This window comes from Typopeltis vanoorti, chromosome 13 (assembly GCF_054136105.1).
Source record: "Typopeltis vanoorti isolate ZY-2024b chromosome 13, IOZ_Tvanoo_1.0, whole genome shotgun sequence".
In the NCBI taxonomy this organism is placed as follows: domain Eukaryota; kingdom Metazoa; phylum Arthropoda; class Arachnida; order Uropygi; family Thelyphonidae; genus Typopeltis; species Typopeltis vanoorti.
Window position 1 is genome coordinate 18,942,033 of NC_143561.1, and position 16,031 is coordinate 18,958,063.

The following is a 16,031-nucleotide window of genomic DNA, read 5'->3' on the forward strand; positions in this document are numbered from 1 at the left end:
CTGAACTGGATAAGGGTAATGGGTTTACAGTGATTCTGCTGGACCTTGCTAAGGCCTTTGACAGGATACCACATGGAATTCTAATCAGTAAATTGCAGCATATGGGAATGGACATAGGGTTGGTGAGATGGATAGGAGGGTGGTTGACGGAGAGATATCAGAGAGTGGTTTACTCAGGAGTAGAGTCCACAAGACGGCCTGTGACTAGTGGTGTACCACAAGGATCTGTTCTTGGACCACTGCTGTTTAATTTGTTCATAAATGATATAGGAAAGGATCTGAGAGGAACAGTTCATTTGTTTGCGGATGATGCAAAGTTGGGTAGGGCAATAGTGAATGCAGATGACGTCAAAATTTTGCAGGATGATTTGGATAGATTGGAGGTCTGGGCTAGGGAGAATGGATGTCAATTTAATGTGGCAAAATGTAAGGTTATGCATTTTGGGGTGAAAAGATGGGAGGCAGTTTACTGCATTGGTGGAACCGTGCTCCAGGAAATTGATGAGGCACGAGATTTAGGAGTGTTGGTGGATAAGGAATTGAAATTTAGGGGACACATTGCAAAAGTGGCCAAATCAGCTCATCAAATCACTTGGTTGCTGAAGAATACGTTGACAAGCAGAGACAAGCAGGTTATTGTTCCTCTGTATCGAGCCTTGATAAGACCTCATCTCGACTACTGTGCTCAGATTTGGTCACCTAGGTTTCTTCTTGATGGGGAGGAGGTGGAGAGGATCCAGAGGCGAGTGACCAAGATGATAGCAGGTCTGTGGAATGAACCGTATGAGAACAGGTTGAGGATTTGTGGGTTGCAAAAATTGGTTGATAGGCGGAGGAGGGGAGATATGATTGAGACATTCAAATTACTGAAGGGTTTCTATAAAATTAATTCAGAAGATATTTTTGAGAACAGGGCTGGTTGTGGGAGGACTAGGGGACATCCATGGAAACTGGGCAAAAGTGTGGTTAGTAAAGGTGTTAGAGCTGGGTTCTTTACTTTTAGAGTAGTGAATGAGTGGAATGCGCTCCCTGAGTCTGTGGTGGATGCTGTGACAGTGAATGAGTTTAAGGCGAGGTATGATAGATACTGTATGAATGTCGAATAGTTGTGATGAAAATGATTTGGGGCCTCCCTCAATGAGTCTAATGACTCCCTGGAGTTGCCCGTAATAATAATAATAATAATAATAATCTGAGTATTCTGCTATACTAAAAAGAGCTGTAGGTAGAAGAATGGATTATTTTCCTAAAGAGAAGTTGCATGATAGAATGTGGCCATACCAAGGTAAAAGTAGGAATAGCAGTGTTGATGCAGCGTGGTCTACAGAAGTGGTTCCCAAAATAGGTGGTACCACCTGCTAGTAGAGGAGGAGGAGATTTCTGGAATTACTTACGGGAGAGAGTGTTTACAGGAAAGAAGTGGCATGCTGGTAGAGGTGGATCTTTCTGAGCATGATGGCAATTCATTTTATGATTGATCATTCTAGATTTTGGATGCCAAACTTTATATTCAAAGTTTGTTTTTTTTTACTACTTGCAAGTGGAAAATATGACCTCTGCACTGACTTAAATGAGATATCTTCCTAAGTCTAGCTCCCACCAATGAACCATCAATAAATGTCAAACCAGTCTAGGTAGTGACCCATCCCATAATCCACAGCAATATTCATCCAAAAGGAATTGCATTGTGTATGTGGATACTGAGACAACTGATGTGAAGTCAAAGCTTCTGAATGCAGGTAGTCTAATCATGAAAATACTTCATGTGCAAACTGTTTGGTTATGGTTTATGGTAAAGGTTTAAAACAAAATATAATTTGTCTTCTGACTGGTTTGCCTGCTGATGAAGACCCCAAGTTTCTGGGAAGTAGGATAGCATAACAGAGGATTTCATTTTAACTGTATTGAAAAGATAGATGTTATCAAAACAAGAGTGATAGTTCATTTGCTATGACGTGAACTAGAAATGGGCAATTGATCTTCAAAATGTACCAGATAGTTCTAATTGTGTGATACACCATCAAAGTGTACTGTTTATTGCAGAGACATAAACCTGAGACCCATAATGAAGTCTGGAATGGCTTGTTACAGATGGGGCAAAGAACATAAGTCTACATCCCAAAAGGTGGAAGACAGGGTGTAAGAGATGTTCACTGCTCTCTCTGGTAGTTATCTTGCAGCTAGAATACGTGGAGAAGATTTTTAATATCAAGATGAGTTCCAAGAACTTTGCTTTGGTCATAACTGGGATTATCATCTGTTTCCAGTCTGAATTAGATGAATTCTGAATCACAAACAAAGCTGTGGACAGTCAGATGTCTATAGGTCGCAAAGAATACAAAATAAGTCTACAAAAAAAAAAAAAAAAAAAAAAAAAAAAAAAAAAAAAAAGGAAGAATGAAAAGGGCCAGCACTATTATGAAGAGATCCCCTCCCTAGGAACAGATGCATCACATGGAGAGGAGCGAGAATTCTCTATCAAGATTTTGTTAAATATCCAGAACAAAATTTGTGCTTTCTAGTGATCTATACACGCAACTGTCTTCGTTCAGACATGTTCGGAAAAAAACAGCGAAACAGATGCTCATGTGTGTGTCTGAAAGAAAGATGAACATATCATGCAATTATTGCCATTCAATTTCAGTGAATATATTAATTGAAAATCAGTGTGGCAACAGAATCAAGAATATACCATTCCAGTCTTTGTGCTGTATGAATATATAGAAAGCATACATCAAATGTAAATATAATAATCAAAAATAAAAATGGTTCAGTATTACAATACAGTGATCTTTCAATTATCTGAACCCTCAGTTAACTTACCCTTTCATTATCGAACCAGCATATTGTGAATGTCAGATAATAAAAAGATTACTGTATTTACAATACAGTAATCTTTAGATAATGTAAAATGAGGCACTGCAATAATGGGAAAAAAGGTCATTCATATCCCCTACTGTTCAATATTCTAATAAATGAAACAATTAAAAGAAATAAAAAATTGATAATACAGTAATCTGTAATACTGTCAGCACTACAGAAGATAATATAATTGACAAGTGTTTAATTTTCAGATCTGTTAAAAAATATGAAAATATCAATATTAAAAAATTAACAGGCAACAAGTGAAAGAAATAAATAGAAAAATAATACATGTAATGAATTTTAAGTACTTTGCAATTTCAAATTAACTATGATGGAATAACTAAAAATGAGGGGGGAGAAGAACCATTTAACGCAACAGGCTTTTTGAATATTTAGAGAGAACATTAAGAATTTAAATATCGCAAGTACATATAAAAGTGTAATAAAACTAGTGCATCTAAAACAAGCAATAACTTCACGAATAGGAACGTGACAATGAAAATAAATAAGACAGACTGAACTTTTATTTTTTATTGGTATAAAGTGGTCTTTGTAATGTGGAGTATGAGGACAGTTTGAGAGATAAGTTGCAGTGACTCATGAATAGGAGGAAGGATATGATTGAGACATATAAGCTAGTCAGGAGTTTGTTATTGGGTCGACACGGAAGAGATTTTTCATAAAATGGGAAGGGGGAATAAAACAAGAGACCATCGCTGGAACCTGTATAAGTAAAGAGGGGTGAGCAGAGGAGAGAGGAGTAGGGTCTTTGCATGGAAAGTGGTTGGTGAGTGGAATGAATTGACTAAGTGTGTTGTGGGTGTAGACACATTGAATCAGTTTAAAGCACGGTTGGATGAGCATTCTCAGACTCATTGTGGACAATAAGTCTGACAATGCTCAAACCCCATGGAGGTCAAATGTTAATAATAATAAACTTTTTTTCCCCATAGTATGAACAGCATCTTCAGCATGACTTTCAAATTAAACAATAAAAACAGAAACTGGTATATTCAACAATGGAATTAACTAGAGATTTAAATATATAATAAATAAAAATATATAAAAATTAAATTAATTCTAGAATTTGTGGAGAACTATTTCCCATAAGAGGAATAATTGGAGTTCATTGTTTCTATTTAAATATAGCCAATGTAGCAAGGTCTTACACTCTCATTGTATAGACATTCAAATATATTACTTTTACAGGAGGAATTTAGCCTTTAAACCACCCTGGGGTATATTAAATTCCTTACTAATGCAGATTATTGCATTTTGACCAAACAGGTAGATCTGCAACCATGCAGATCAGGAGAAAGAGGAGAGACTGACTATGAGTGAGCAAGAAGTATATGAGAAATTGATGACAGAATTGATGATGGCTGTGAGACTTGATAATATATCACCATGTATTTCACGGAATGTGTCAGGGAGTTTCCATCTACCGTGGCATATTTGTTTAACAAGTCTCACATTGGGTCAAGTTCCAAAGGAATGGAAGGCAGGCAAGATTGTATTGCTTCATAAGGGAGATGACAGAACTCAGGCATCAAATTATAAGCCAAGCTTTGTGTCAGGTGTTGTGGTTAGTGTTTGGGAGATTAGTGAGAACCAGAATCAGGTTGACAACAATGGTATTATCATTGATGGGACAGCACAGATTTGCTAAAAGGAGGTCATGTTTTAATAATCTACTTTTAAAATAAAGTGAGAGCTGCAACTGACGAGGGAGATGGATACACTGCAGCAGTATACTTAAAATTACCACATAAGTTGATAGTCAAACTAGAGCAGATGGGGTTGGATATTAGATTAGTGCATTGGACTGGAGATTGCCTAGCTGATAGATATCAGCAAATTGTATATGGGAGAGCAATATCCTGGAAGAGGAAAGTAACCAGTGGAGTGCCTCGTGCCTCAGGTCTGTTTTAGGACCATTGCTTTTTAACTTGTATGTAAATGATATTGAAGAAGATTTATTATTATAATTCATGAAGACTCATCTATTGTACAACTCTCCATCTCCACTACTAACACAGAACCTCTACTACCAATTACTTACATCAATGCCATCTACTGCCCACAACCACTACAACTAGTATTTTTTGTCTGTAAATTGTGTGTTCTGAAGGGCCGATTTGTCTGTATGCAGGATAAAAACCAGAGTTTCCAGGAGAAAAAACCCTGCTACCTCCATATGAGATCGGCTAACTCACCTTCGATTGAAACAGTCCATAGAAAGATTCCTCCCATCATGATGAGAATCAAACTTAGGCCTTTTTCTAATAAAAGGGCGCAACATATAGTCATTCTTCCAATTGCGCTACGGAGGCGGTTTGAATGGGATATTCAGTTGTTTGTAGGTGATGCAAAGTCAAAGATGCAAAATGATGGGAAGAAAAACTATGAGGAGTAGAGCAGATGTTGTGGCCTTAAAGAGGACTTTTGAATAGATTGAGTGAATGACTACAGAAGTGGGGATGTCAGTTCAATGTTGTAATATATTATTATTATTATGTGACACCTCCAAGGAGTCCAAAGACTTATTGAGGGAGAATGTGCCAACAGCATCGAACGATTGGATCGCTTCCAACTACTAACCATGCTCAAACTTGCTTAATGTTTTGCGAGCCATTAGTAGCAGAGGCTCTACCAATTGACCAACCTTTGCTGACAATAAGGTTTTAAAATTTGGAAAACAAAGACGAGATGTAGAGTTTATGCCTGGTGGGGAAATATTGTTGGAGGTGGAGGAAATAAGAGAACTTGGAGTGATGGTAGATAAGAATCTAAAATTTAGAGGTCATTAGCAAAACTGTGAAGACAACACAACAAATTCTGGCAATGATATGGAGGATATTGACTTACAGACGTAAGGAGATTTTGGTTCCATTGTATAAGGCCTTGATTAGGGCACATATGGACTAATGTGTACAGATTTGATCACTTGGATAGCAGGAAGAAGGGCGATATGATGTAGACAGAAGTTACTAAGGGTTTGGTGGAAGTTTTTTTCCTACTTGGTTAGACTATAATAAATTTATATTTAATCCTTTATCCAAGTGTAAGCAAACAAAAGTTGTGCCTAAAGTATCTTCAGGACTAAGGCAACTCATGGTAAAGGTGGACCAAGCTCTCATTACTCCTCGTCTTAGTATCTCCCATAATGCAAAGCACATCTCCTTGCAGACATGTATAATGCTATGCATTAAGGGAAGGGCCACTACCCAGACAGGTTTCGACCTTTGTTAAGGTCTTGTCAGTGGGAGCCAGACCCAGAGGTGGTGATACTAAGGTGGAAGCAATGGAAAAGTCATATTTACCTATGCAAGTTGCCAAAAGGTGTCTCACCTTATTATTACATTACTCTGGATTGGAAGTTTTTTCTTCCAACATCTTTCTCTAAATCCAGATAATTTAATAATAAGGTGAGACACTTTTTGGCAACTCGTATAGGTAAATATGAGTTCTCCACTGCTTCCAAATTAGTATCACCACCTCTGGGTCTGGGCTCCCACTGACGAGACCTTAATAAAGGCCGAAACCGGTCTGGGTAGGGGCCCTTCCCTTAATGCATAGCATTATACATGTCCGCAAGGAGATGTGCTTTGCATTATGGGAGATACTAAGACAAGGAGTGATGAGAGCTTGGTTCACCTTTACCATGAGTTGCTTCAGTCCTGAAGATACTTCAGGCACAAGCTTTGTTTGCTTACACTTGGATAAAGGATTAAGCTAAATTTATTAGAGTGGTACCTTGGATTACGAGTAACTTGGTCTGCAAGTGTTTCGCAAGACGAGCAAAAATTTTTAATAAATTTTAACTTGATAAACGAGCGACGTCTTGCAATACAAGTACTGTATTACCTATACGCTTTGTCTGCCGAACGTCACGTGATCACAAGCCGCTCAGGATTGTGGGTAATCGTCTCGCATGTGCGGTCTCAGTCGGCATACCTCATTCGTATAGTCAACATTCGTGCTAGCGTTGTGACCACATGTGTGTACGTAAAGCATTTTTTTATTTTGTGTCCAAATGTAATGACTGTTCTTTATTAACCGTACGACAACAATGGCACCAACGAAGAAAAGGGTTGAAAAGGAAGGCAGTAAGAAGAAGATGATTACGGTGGAAGTTAAGAAGGAAATCAATGGGAAGCACAAAAAAGGTATGCAAGTGGCCGCCATCGCAAGATTTTATAAGAAGTCTACATCTAAGAAGTCTAGGGAGGTGTGTAAAATGTGGGAAACAGTGCAAACTTTTGTAGAAAAGCACCACCCGAGTAAGGCTATGGCAGTGCGAGTGATGAATCTGTTTAACGACAATGCAATGTCATATTTCCGTGAAATCCTCAAAAGGAGGCAAAAGCAAGTGTCATTGGATTAGGTTCCATAGTTAAAGTCGCACAAAAAGAAAGAGTCAACAGATAGCAGTGATTCCGTTAGTGACAATGAAAGTCGTCCTACCCGATACAATTACTGTAATATGTAATTGTAATGTAATTAATAAATTTGATTACTTTATGTATTTTGTATTAATTTTTATATGAATATTTTTGAGTTTTGGAACGAATCATTTGAGTTTTCTATTATTTCTTATGGGGAAATTCGCTTTGATATACGAGTGCTTTTGATTACGAGCACGTTTCCGGAACGAATTATGCTCGCAAACCAAGGTACCACTGTATAAGGGTTTATTATAAGATTAACGTTGAAGTTTTTCATGAAATAGTGGGAGAGACAAAGTCATCCGTGGAAGACGTATAAGAAAGGTGTGTGGAAGAAAGTGAGAAGCAGGTGTTTTTGCATGGAGTTGTGAATGACTGAAATATACTGCCTGAGAGTGTAGTGTCTGCAGGGAATTTGAATCTATTTAAATTCTCTGCAGACACTAAATTCTCTGGATGAATATAATAATAAGAATAATATTTTGAAAGTCAGACTGAAGATGCCATTGATACTAGAGCAAACATTTTATACCAGTAAAAATATATATGCAAGTTAAATCCATCATGTTTTAATAAATATTGCTACAGAAATGAAAATGTTTTGGGGGAAACAACCAGAAATAAAGAGATGAAAAAAAAAATGTGAGTGAATGGGCAGAATGAAACAAATAGAACAACTAGAATACAAAAAAGGAAAGGAAATATTAAATTACCAATTGGAATAGCAAGGAAATGGAAAGATGGATTGATGAACATTATCACAACAGGTTGAAGACTTACAATTTTGGACAAATAAAACCAGTGGTAACAATTTCTTACAATTTCTACTAAACAGAATAATATTTAACTGAAGATCATTTCATTTTATCAAGAAAACAAGACTATATAAAATGTATACAAGAATATATAAAAATATAAAGGGAACCATAGAAGCCATCCAGAGATGGCTTTGCCTTATGCAAGATTCAAAACCACAGCATGGACAGTAAACAATCAATGGCTTTACAACTGGAGAGCTGATAAACCAAAAATGTGACATGTTTATGGAAGTTTTTTTTTTTTTTTTTTCCCCCATTACTGGCTGGCAGAGTGGTTAGCGTATCTGCTCTCCAGCCAAAAGGCTGCGGGTTCGAATCCTGCCGTGGGCATAGATGTTTGTGTTGTCTGTGGAAATACTAGTGGCGGTGGTTGGCGGTAGATGGCGTTGGTGTAGTTGCGGTCAGTTGGTGAATTGAGTGGTTGAGACAGAGTTGTAGAGCAGGTGCTCTCCCTAGATGAGTCTTTGGACTCCCTGGAAGTGTCAAATAATTTTTTTTTTTAATTAAGCTCCTGAGCATTAAAATGTCCTTGTTCAAACACAAATGGAAAGAGAATACCTCCAAGCCACTTCCCTCTTCTATCTTAAAATCACCCCACCCACTGGGAAGAAAACTTACTAGTATCTTGTACATACAGCTGCCCTCGCTACATTAACTTAATGTTAACAAATATCTTAAATTTTTTGCCGGCTTGAAATTACCTGAGTAATCAATGGTGGCAGGAATATGTATTATACTGAACAGAATATATATCAGGACTTTGGAGCCAGAGCCTGGAGTTGCTATGAAGCTGGAGCCAGTAAAAAAGAAACTAGCTCCATGGCTGAAACTTGGTCAGTCAAAAAACATGTATGTGGCACACATGCACATGCTTTGATACTCCACAGTGAACAGTTTCATTTCCCTGTTCTTTTTGGTGACCATGTTTTTTTTTTCTTAAATATCTAAACTAGTGAGTGGTTTTTGAATAATGCACATTTTATTTTTTCAGACATGTCTGGTGTTTGCATTGCTCCCAACTCAAGCCAAGGAAGAACATTTATTTTAGGCTCTAAAAAAACTATTAAATCAGATTTAAGAACATCAATGAAAGATGACTTGCTTGAGGCAATCTTGTTCTTAAGAATAAACTATGTTATATAATAAAATGTTTTGCATGTTTTAATATGGCAAATATAAGTCAATTTTTTCCTATAATGCAGTTGCTTTTCAATTCATAATTCATTTTTGTTCCTTTCATTAAACTAAAGTTCAAATTAACGATACATTTTTAGCCTATAACATAAACATCATTCCAACAATGTTTTCATGTGTCAGCTGGGTATGATTGTTGCTCACCTCAACAGTTCAAAACTAAATTTAGGATTCTGATAAATTAAAAGGAGCTAGATCTGTTGCCAGATGTTTGATAAATTGATGGAGCTGCAAAATTTTCTTTCAGCTCCACAGTGCTGATATATATATGTGAGAGAAAGAGAGAAAATGAAGTACACACAGGACAAGGAGTGGGATACTGCTGATAATAGCAGATGAATTGCAGCAAATAAGAGTAGGAGTCAGTCAGGCAAATGGCAGTTCTTTCAAGTCAATATGGTGTGAGATTGCAGCCAATAGGTCAAAATATAAAACTGGTTGCTGATACAGGTGAGGGAGTGCCAAGGATAATGTGGAAGGCATGCATCAGCAGATTAGTACAATGAGTGCAAGTAGAGTAATTTTTAAGGGGGACTTCGACTTCGGAGACATAGATTGGAAGGAAATGGAATTTATACACTTACTGAGAGATAATTACTTGAAGCAGCATATGATGGAGGGGACTCATGATAAAAGAGTGTTGGATCTTTTATAGGATCAGAAGACTTGTGTTCCTTCCCATGATGAATCATTGGAACCAGGGAAAATGCTACTTAATAACTAAGGTGGCTACTTCACCTCTAGTTGGGAAAAGTAATCTTATGGGTTTTGACTTGGGAGGTAGCAAAACGTGAAAATTCCAGTCAAGAAGGGAACATATGTGAAACTACAAGGCAGGTGATTATGATACACTTAGGAGGCAGCTTGAAGCAGTATTGTAATAAAGATCCACAAGGGATATTCACAATGCATGGAGGTTGTCAAGGGGTATCAGGAGCAAGTAACATTACACTGTATACCCATTTCAGTGACCATTTTGCAAGTGAAGATATTATGGCAAAGGTGATAGAGCTGATGTGAGAACAGAAGTTGATGAATTGGAAGTACTTAGGATATTGCAGAATCTGAATGCAAATATAGCTGTGGGATTGGATGGAATATCAGCTCGCATTTTAAGATAATGTGCAGGGGAACTGGTGATGCCAGAGTAGCTGTTTAATTCTCAGCTCTGGCAAAGTTTCAAGAGAGCAGAAGGAGGGCAAAAGAATTCCTTTGCATAAAGGAGGATCTAGGTGCAACAAATTATAGACTAATTGGTATCTCAGGAGGAGTGGTGGTAAAAGTTGGTCAAAAAGAGAATTCAGGAATGTGTGGATAAGAATATGATACATATGAGTATCATATATACGTATGAGTATGAGGAGAAGCACAGTTTTGTTAAGGGTCAGTCTCGCCTTAGTAATCCACTAACTTTTTATAATAGGGACAGCTGAGTTGGATAAAGGGAATGGCTACACGATGATACTGTTGAATATTGCAGTGGTGTTTGATATACCACATGGAACTCTGTTATGCAAACTGCAACAAATGGGGATGGATATGAAACTGGCGATATGGATAAAAGGGCAGCTGATAGACAGAAACCAAAAAATAGTATTTGGAGGAGCAGAATCCAAGAGAAGGCAGGTGACATGCTGCAGAGCTCTATGCTTGGATCACTGTTATTTAATTTGTACATAAATGATATAGGAAATAATTTGAAGGGAGATATTCAGTTGTTTGCTGATGATGCAAAGTTAGGTAAGGTAATAGTTATTCAAGGTGATGCCAGGAGGTTGCAGGATAATTTAAATAGGCTGATAGTATGGATAAAACATAATGGATGTCAATTTAACATGGAAAGGGCAACATTATGCATTTTGAGATACAAAGATTACAAACTGTGTACCATACCGAGGGAACCATACTCCAGGAAATTGATGAAGCCAGGAATTTGGGGGTAATAGTAGATAAAGAGTGGAAGTTTTGAGGGCATACTGCTAAAGTAGCCAAGGTATCTCACAAGATTACTCGGTTATTGAAGAACACATTAACAAGCAGAGATAAAGGAGTTATGTTCCACTTTATATGATATGATAGCCTTACTATAACATCTGGATTACTGTGCTGAGGTCTGGTCATCTAGGTTTATTGGGAACGAGGAAGTGATGCAGAGGCGAGTGACCAAGATGGTGAGTGATCTGTAGAATGCTCCTTATGTGGACAGATGGCAGAAGTTGGTTGATAGGAGAAAAAAGGAGAGAAATGATAGAAACATTCTTTTCCAAGTTACTTAAAAGTATTTTATAAGATTGATACAGGGGAAATGATTCAGCATTCGGCTAGTGGGGGCAGAACAAGAAGTCATTCCTAGAAGCTGGATAAAAGTGCGATTAGCATGGGCGTGAGGACTAGTGCTTGTCAAAGTGCTTGACTAAGTGGTGTCAAGGAAAGGTACAACAGACATTGTGTTAATAGTTTGGGTCTCCCACAATGGGTCTGCCTCACGGAAGCAACCATGCAATAATAATCATAATAATATGATACTGACTGGAAATTATGTATATATATGATATCGATAGGTGGGGGGGGGAATAACGCCGCAAGTTAATCAATCCAAAGGAATGCATTAATACCTCCTAAACTATAACTGAAAGAAATAATAAAATACAAATTCTTCTACTTACTATATAGTAGGCTCAAAATTTTTCCATTAACCACACCGCTCCAAAACTTACCACATTAAACACCACAGAATCAAATACTCTCCATTAATAATCTATAAACAGCGATAGTACTGCCATCTAAACCACCCAAATGTGTTCAAGTTTTTGGAACAAATTTGCAAAGATCGATTTAAACAGAAAGATCAGCTAAAATTTGTTTAAATTCTGAGAAAATATCTGATCTGAAAGTAAAGTCGGTATAGAAATTCATGGAAGACTTACCGCATTGTATAATAATAATAATAATAATTTGGAGAAAAGCCTGGCGGAGAGTACACAAAAACGAAAGAAAGAGAGAGAGAAAGAAGAATATGAAAGGTCGAAAGCATGAGAATAAGGATCGGATTTTGTATGGTGATCCATTTAAGAGAAATGCTCGAGGAGAGTGTGACGAAGTTATGTTTCATTACAGCTAAGATTAAGGATGCCAGTGATGCTATAAAGAAGCAGAGAGTGAACGTGAAACAGCTGCATATTTTGGCTGGTGAAATTGATTTAGCAGATTTTGACAAGTGTAGAATGCGAGAATATATGAAAGACTTGTTAGTGCACCCAAAAAAGGAGAGTGAGAAAGTAAACGTAAAAATTTTGAGTCTGCTTGCACTGTATGTTAGAGGCCAGATGAGACGGAGAGCTATGATCACGAATAATTCAATGCGTAGATTTTGCAGGAGGAATGGTGTGCAATTTGTGGATGTGTGGAGTGAGTTTGATGGAAGCAAGGATTTATATAAGGCGGATGCTTTGCATCTGAATTGATTTGGGCAGGAGCGAATTGCTCTTGTTATCATTCAGGGAGTAAGAGATGATTGAAGTCTGATTAGCGGAATAAGAGGGGAAAATAGTTCCGCTGCATAAAGGTGGTTCCAAGGCTGCTGTTGAAAATTACCGGCCAATCAGCATAACAGGAATCATTATTAAGGTCTTGGAGAAAATAGTCAAGAGGAAAATACAAGATTGGATAGATGAAAATGGGATACTGTATCGGGGACAGCATGGTTTTGTGAAGGGTAGGTCATGCCTCAGTAACTTGCTCACGTATTATAACACAGTGACGGCTGAACTGGATAACGGTAATGGGTTTACAATGATTCTGCTGGACCTTGCTAAGGCCTTTGACAGGATACCACATGGAATTCTATTCAGTAAATTGCAGCATATGAGGATGGATATAGGGATGGTGAGATGGATAGGAGGGTGGTTGAAGGAGAGATATCAGAGAGTGGTTTATTCAGGAGTAGAGTCCACAAGACGGCCTGTGACTAGTGGTGTGCCACAAGGATCTGTTCATGGACCACTGCTGTTTAATTTGTTCATTAATGATATGAGAAAGGATCTGAGAGGAACAGTTCATTTGTTTGTGGATGATGCAAATTGGGTAGGGCAATAGTGAATGCAGATGATGTCAAAATTTTGCATGATGATTTGGATAGATTGCAGGTCTGGGCTAAGGAAAATGGATGTCAATTTAATGTGGCAAAATGTAAGGTTATACATTTTGGGGTGAAAAGATTGGCAGCAGTTTACTACATTGGTGGAACTGTACTCCAGGAGGTTGATGAGGCCAGGGACTGAAGAGTGTTGGTAGATAAGGAGTTGAAGTTTAGGGGGCACATTGCAAAAGTGGCCAAATCAGCTCATCAAATCACTTGGTTGCTGAAGAATACGTTGAAAAGCAGAGACAAGCAGGTTATTGTTCCTCTGTATCGAGCCTTGATAAGACCCCATCTCGACTACTGTGCCCAGATTTGGTCACCTAGGTTTCTTCTTGATGGGGAAGAGATTGAGAGGATCCAGAGGCGAGTGACCAAGATGATAGCAAGTCTGTGGAATAAACCTTATGAGAACAGGTTGAGGATTTGTGGGCTGCAAAAATTGGTTGATAGTCGGAGGAGGAGAGATATGATTGAGACATTCAAATTACTGAAGGGTTTCTATAAAATTAATTCAGAAGATATTTTTGAGAACAAGGCTGGTTGTGGGAGGACTAGGGGACATCCATGGAAACTGGGCAAAAGTGTGGTTAGTAAAGGTGTTAGAGTTGGGTTCTTTACTTTTAGAGTGGTGAATGAGTGGAATGGGCTGCCAGAGTCTGTGGTGGATGCTGTGACAGTGAATCAGTTTAAGGCGAGGTATGATAGATACTGTATGAATGTCGAATAGTTGTGATGAATATCATTTGGGGCCTCCCTCAATGAGTCTAATGACTCCCTGGAGTTGCCCATAATAATAATAATAATGAATTACTGACCATTTAAAACTATATATTTAGAAATTTATGTATATTTAATCATATAAATACATTTATTTTACAAATGATATTCGATCCTTTTCAATTTAGCTGACCAACATGAATACAAATTCTCCCCCATGGTTCTTCTTTATGAACTGGTCAATACATCGTCATAAAAAGTTGGTTGTAACTTAATTTTTCCAAGCAACACGCACACTTGTAAAGGCTGGCTAAAGCTCACTGGCTAGAGCTATGTTGACTGCGTATGGCCTGTGTTTAAGCAACAGAGTGAGACGAAATGATTTCATGTGCGCTGCTGCGAGGACCTGGAAGCTCCTACAACCGAGCAAGCCAAGGTAGTTTTGACTAGACGAGCAAGCATCGGCCTTCGATACACAACACGAGCTCAATTATTGCGGTGCAAGTTTAAGGTCTACAAAAGTAAAAGGCTAAATGGAATGCTTATAAATTCATGCATTTATTAACAAATGAATATTACTTCTTTCTCAATTAATGAGCTTGCGCAGCAAGCATAGCAAGCATAGAGAATTCGCCCCTGGATTTCGGATCAGGAGCCTTGAGAAAGCGTGTTTAGTGAGAGTTCAGAAGTGCAAGGGTCAGTGAATTAGAATATTTATTAGGAATGAGAGTCAGCGTGAATTTAGGCAACCTATGGGTCAGTAAATGAGAGACTACCACATGTTGCTAACTGTAGCATCCCAGGCTCTTAGGTTTAGTTGGCTAAGCAACACAAGCTGTAAAGGAGGTTGTGAGATAAAGAGAGTATTGCAGTTGATGATTACTAATGTCAATAGTATTAGAAATAAGGGTGAGAAGTTTTTGTCATCGGTTAGCTCAACATGGTCAAAAGATGTGGTTCATAATGCGACTTTGTTGGCCGAGCAAAATATGGTCATAGGAATAGAATGAGAGACATGGAGTCATCAGAGAGGACAGAAGGAACAGGATGGGGGGGGTGATAGTGACAGCAGATAAACATAAGTCAACAAAGTAACCGTACGGCATCTGTGGATGCCCAGTGAACATGTGACATCCACAGATGCCGTATGGTTACTCCGATGCTCGGTGATATGCCACACCAGGCTTCACTATGTACTCCTGTTGTATGCTTTTGTGGAAGCTTAAACTTTCTGAAGATCAGTCACTCCACACACACACACACACCATCCATCCATCCATCCATCTCATTGCAGGTCTACCGCTTCCTCTTTTTTCAGGAACTTTACCTTCTATTACTGTTCTGAGAAATCCTCCTTCCATCCTTTCAATGTGTATGAAATATTTTAACCTTCTCCTGTCAATATCCTTAAGGAGCCTTAAAGTTCTACCAATCTTTTCCAACACCCATTCATTTGTATGCTTTCAGTATATGATATCCTTAACAGCATTCTGTAACAACACATTTCAAAAGCATCTATTCTTTTCTTATCTGACTTCTTTAGGTTCCAAGTCTCACATCCATAAGTCGCCATTGAAAAAAGAACTGCATCCAATATTCTCAACTTTGTTCCCAGGGAGACAGATTTTTTCAGATTATAGACAAGTCTCTGATTGTTGTTTTAGCCATTCCTAATCTTCTACTGAAGTCTTCTGAACAACAATTCTTCACATTAATAATGGATCCCAGGTAAAAATATGGTCAATCTTGCTGACTTCCTCAATTCTTTCTCTATTAGGATACACTTGTTTCTCAAGAGCAGCCCTGTTTGTATTTCCTTTGAGAAACATAATATTTTTCTTGCTAAGA

At 38.0% G+C, this 16,031-nt stretch overlaps 1 protein-coding gene across 1 annotated transcript in view; it reads right to left on the reverse strand.

Moving 5' to 3' along the window:
• LOC150099968 (dual specificity protein phosphatase 19-like) overlaps window positions 1–12,127 on the reverse strand; it is a 62,380-nt gene extending 50,253 nt beyond the window's left edge. The window contains exon 1 of the mRNA XM_090402800.1: window positions 11,992–12,127. The gene's annotated coding sequence lies outside the window, so the exon portion shown is untranslated. The remainder of the gene's footprint in view (window positions 1–11,991) is intronic.
• Between the last annotated feature and the right edge of the window lie 3,904 nt (window positions 12,128–16,031).